Genomic DNA, 5784 nt, shown 5'->3' with positions numbered 1-5784 from the left:
ATTGACACATAACGTGATGATTCCGTGCTCCTATGAGGAGGTGGCATCTCCCGACGCTCAACCGGCTCTCCCGCTCCGGGTGTCATGAACTGATTAGCATTGGGCGGATTACTTGGCCCGGCTCCGGGTGTGGCAAAGAGAACCCTAGGATCGTAACTCGGAGGTAACCGGGATTGGGTCTTCTGGTGTCTCCTCCTCATTACTTCATTGGACGCGTTTAAACTCATTGTGAGCTGATAAGCCTCTGACTGCAACCGTTGCGCCCGGGCGTCGAGAGCCGCCCGCTCCGTAGCTAGCCTAGTATCCTCATCTGCTAAGGCCTCCTTGGCCTGAGCTATCTCCTCACGTACCCGTGCTACCTCCGCGTTATGCTCATCTTTGTTCGCAGGGATAACCGTGGCGGTTAACAGGGTCGTAAGCTTATCCATGAGGTATATCAGTACTTGAGCCGGCGGGCGCACACGGCCTCCTGCCCCGGCTGCTCCTAACCCGGAAGTGATTGCGGCCGCTGCTGTAGAATTTTGTCCGGGTTGAGTCCCAGCCATAAAGACTTCTGCCCAATTTGGCGACTCACAGAGGTCCGGAATACTAAGGCCATCGGAACAGCCCCCGAGCACACCATCTTGAACTTGATACAAAGAATCTGTTGAACCGGTGGACGAATCACCATCAGAGGGGACGGCCGTCTCACCACCATCTTCAAGACCTTCAGAAAACTCTTCTCCGTGGACGCAGCCCACAAAGACATGCTTCCTGTCGGGTTGAACTCGAGCGGGTTTCGCACGCTGAGCCGTCTCGACGAGGTCGGTGCAGTTGTCCGGCTCAGGCCCCAGCTCACCAATCCGGCCGATAAAGACATGGATCCCTCCAAAGGGGACCTGGTACCCGTACTCAATTGAGCCGGTGTCGGGGCCCCAGCCTTCGTCGTTGATGTAGATCTTGCCGCGACAACTTTTGATCATCTGGCCCACCACGTATCCCTTGAGCCCTTCGAAGTTTCCCTTCAAGAACTCAAATCCACCGTGCGCTGGCCCCACGGTGGGCACCAACTATCGTGGAATTGTCACGTTAGATGTCCTCGTGAAAGGACTTAGTTGTGGAGCCATCGCAACTAGGAAGCTTGAAGGGGTTAAACGGGACAAAGGACACGAGAGGGTTTATACTAGTTCGGCCCCTTACGGTGAAGGTAAGGCCTACGTCTAGTTGGGTTGGTATTGATGTTTCGATGACCAGGGAGCGAGATATGCTATGCCTGGCTCTCGATGAGTTGTTTCTTGCCCTAAGCCGCCAGCGGGTCGTCCCCTTATATACACGGGTCGACGCCCTGCGGCTTACTGAGTCCCGGATGGCTTATAAACAATGTCTGGCTCGGTGACTAGTTAAGTCTACCTTATGATACAAGTAATATTATTGCAGCGGTTTACTACAACGGGCCTTAAGTCGCCAGCGGGCCTTAAGTCCATCTTGAACCGCTATCTCCATGTTTGGCCTTGGGCTTCTCTCTGATGAGTCTCTTTGCGTAACCCGGCCCCTCCTGGGCGGCTTACACAAATAGTTATATCCCCAACACTAGGCCTTGTTTCCTATCATTGCAATACCGTTTATGCTCACTTTTACCATTAGTTACCTTGTTGTTTTTATTATTTCAGATTACAATTACCTTTATCTTCTATCTATTTTGCACTTGTATCTTCATCTCTTCGCCGAACTAGTGCACCTATACAATTTACCATTGTATTGGGTGTGTTGGGGACACAAGAGACTCTTTGTTATTTGGTTGCAGGGTTATTTGAGAGAGACCATCTTCATCCTACGCCTCCTACGGATTGATAAACCTTAGGTCATCCACTTGAGGGAAATTTGCTACTGTCCTACAAACATGTGCACTTGCAGGCCCAACAACGTCTACAAGAAGAAGGTTGTGTAGTAGACATCAGTCATTAGCAGGCCCCCAGTCCAGTCCCACGTTGGCCCACGATGCCAATTGAGGCGGAGGGCCCGGGCGGAAGTGTCTCGCCCAATATGCGATACTATCCTAAAGAGACTCAAAGGTCCCACCAAGGATAGAACCGCATATTGATACGCTTTTGCAAGGTGGATATCATTACATCAACATTACATAATAGATGGAGATACATACAAAAGGCATACAATGCCACACGAATACAACATCATCTTACATAAGAGCACCATCCGACTACAGATGAAACACAAACAGAAACTCAAATGACATCCACCCTGCTAGCCCAGGCTGCCGACCTGGAACCTATCCCCTGATCAAAGAAGAAGCAGAAGGAGAACTCCAAAACAAGGAACATCGCTCTCGCGTGATGATCATCGCAAAACCTGTACCTACAACTATTGTTGTAGTAATCTGTGAGCCACGAGGACTCAGCAATCCCATTAGCATGGGTATCAAGACTAGCAAAGCTTAATGGGAAAGGAAGGGGTAAAGTGGTGAGGTTGCAGCAGCGACTAAGCATATATGGTGGCTAACATACGCAAATAAGAGCGAGAAGAGGAGCAAAGGAATGGTCGTGAAGCTAGCAATGATCAAGAAGTGATCCTGAACTCCTACTTACGTCAAACATAACCCAAAACCGTGTTCACTTCCCGGACTCCGCCGAAAAGAGACCATCACGGCTACACATGCGGTTGATGCGTTTTAATTCGAATCTGGTGTCAAGTTATCTACAACCGGACATTAACAAATTCCCATCTGCCACATAACCGCGGGCACGGCTCTCGGAAATTTATACCCTGCAGGGGTGTCCCAACTTAGCCCATCACAAGCTCTCACGGTCAATGAAGGATATTCCTTCTCCCAGGAAGACCCGGTCAGTCTCGAAATCCCGGTTTACAAGACATTTCGACAATGGTAAAACAAGACCAGCAAAGTCGCCCGATGTGCCGACAATCCCAATAGGAGTTGCACATATCTCATTCTCAGGGCAACACCGGATGAGACTAGCTACGAGTAAAATCAGCCTCAAGTTTCCCCGAGGTGGCCCCGCAGGCAGCTCGGTTCGGACCAGCACTTGAAGCACTGGCCCGGGGGGGCTAAAATAAAGATGACCCTCGGGTTGGCCGACCCAAGGGAAGGGTATAGGTGGTGGTGAGGCAAATGGTAAAACCAAGGTTGGGCCTTGCTGGAGGAGTTTCATTCAAAGCGTGTCAAGGGGGTCCCATAAATCACCCAACCGCATAAGGAACGCAAAATCAAGGAACATAACACCGGTATGACGGAAACTAGGGCGTCAAGAGTGGAACAAAACACCAGGCATAAGGCCGAGTCTTCCACCCTTTACCAAGTATATAGATGCATTAATTAAATAAGAGATATTGTGATATCCCAACATAATCTTGTCCATCATGGAGCAATCTTCAACTTCACCTGCAACTAACAACGCTATAAAAGGGGCTGAGCAAAAGCGGTAACATAGCCAAGCAACGGTTTGCTAGGAAGGGTGAAAAAGGTTAGACGCTGACATGGCAATCTGGGAGGCTTGAGAGCAAAAGATAGGTAGCGCAGCATAGCGATAGAACGAAGCAACTAGCATAGCAATGATAGTAATGAGATCCAAGGTGACGGTCATCTTGCCTGAAATCCTGCAAGGAAGAAGAAGGAGTCCATGAAGAAGATGAACGGATGAAGCCGAGCCAAGCGTAGACGAACGAATCCTCACGATCGCAACGAAACAGGAACTATCGAGAAGAAGCACACAACATGGTAAACACACCACACATAGCCAAACATGATGCTCAACCAAGTACGATGCAATACAAGACTCATGAAGCTACTCATGGCAAGAGATGATGCATACAAGAACAACACATCAAAGCAAGGTTAAATGAGGCCGGAAACAACATACAACAATTCCGGAAAATCCCCATATGCATATTTCGAAATTGGTCCAGAACTGAATAAACCTTATGTTCAAGTTGTTAAACAGCAAGTTAATATGCACCAAGATGAACTACACGAGATTCTAGTCAAGTTACATATAAAGTTCATTTAATTTGGAGCTACGGCCTAGAAGATATGAGCAAAACAAGTTAAACATGGCATTGATGCAAAATGCATACAAACATCAAGCAAACACCTCAAAACAAGGATGCAACATGATAATATGAAACTATGTGCAATTCTAAGCAAGTTTCATATAGAGCACTCAAAACGGAGCAACGGTTTAACACATACACATGAAACAAGTTTAAAGGACAAGCTGTCCAAAACAGCAACTGTGCATCTAACAAGCATCAAAACAACATGCTACAGCACCACAATATGAAAACAAAAGGCATGGACATAATTTACAGGTAAAGCATTACAAAACATGAACACTGAGCTATCTCCACAAACTACTAGAACATCCTCAAAAGGACATGGCAAGATTGCAAATAATAACAGTTTCACAGACTTAGCAGAAATAACATCAGGTTGCAATGTTTAGAGCTATCAAACAACATGTTACAGCAATATATCATGGCAAACAAAGGCATGGAATACTAGTACCAAAGACAAAGAACAAATCTACCTTACTGAACTAATTCCAAAGATCAACAGAAAAGATGGTAGCATCCATGCAAACATGGCAAATGATATGACAGATTCAAACATGGCAGGAACAACGATAAGTAGGCATATTGGTGAGCTTATACAACTCACCACAGAGAAATACATGGCATGACCAGGTGACCAATAGTAAGATGACATAATTATAAAGCTAAACATGGCAAGAACAAGTTCAAAGGGTGCACGGATCACTAGCAAAACACATGGCAAAACTGAGATTAATGTTAACAGGCTGACAACAACATTATTTAGCAACTTAAGAGCAAGATTACAACAAGCTACAGCAGGATATAAATGCAACCAGGGGCAATTATGGATAGAGCATGACATGTATAACAAAACATCCTTAGTGAACATCTTCATATTATGCATAGAATGACTTGTAGCAGCAGGTTTACATAGCATCAAGATATAGCAGATTCAGCCTAGCAAAACAACAACAGCAAGTACCCTACTTCATGAGCTCGATGCACTCATTACAAGACTCAAAAAATACAAGGATTGCACCACTGTAAATATGGCATGATGTAGCTCAAAACACATGTAGACATCAAGCTCATAGGATGCACACACAAAATGCAATGAAAAAGACAAAACAGCAAGTTCTGATAACAGACAGCAGTTAACATCATATAGCACTCTTGAAATGACGATTTGGGCATGAAGATGGACTCAAATAAGCATGGCACAATGGAATGAAATGAAGAGCATCTCCTGATGAACATTTTGACATATCAAATGCACAAATCGGAGCAGTATGCAACAAGTTATGGCATGATGAACATGGGTACAGAATGCAATATTTTCGGGACTGAAAAAAACTACCTCGCGTAAGTCAACGGGACGAGGCGGTGCGGGATGAACCGATCTGGGATGGGCGCAGGCATTTGGTTGGGGGGCTGGTGGATCTGATCCAACCTCGGCCGGATCCGGTGACAACGAACTCCGGCGAGGCAAACTCCGGCGAAGGGCGACGAGGCGGCGGAGATCGACGGCGAGGCGGGCGGCGTGGGGACCAGGGGCGGCGGCGGAGCTGAGCCGCACGGGGTCGCTGGCAGGGAGGCACGCTCTGGCGGAGGGCGGCGAGGGGCGGCAGAGCCGCGGCGGATCTCGCCGGGCGTCGGGGCGGCAGCGCTCGCCGGCGAGGCACGGCGGCGGGCAAGGCGCGCGTAGGGCGCAGGCCGCGGGGGCCGGTCGCGGGCCTGGCG

Source organism: Triticum dicoccoides, chromosome 1B (genome assembly GCF_002162155.2).
Source record: "Triticum dicoccoides isolate Atlit2015 ecotype Zavitan chromosome 1B, WEW_v2.0, whole genome shotgun sequence".
Taxonomy (NCBI): Eukaryota; Viridiplantae; Streptophyta; class Magnoliopsida; order Poales; family Poaceae; genus Triticum; species Triticum dicoccoides.
This window is presented reverse-complemented; position numbering follows the sequence as displayed.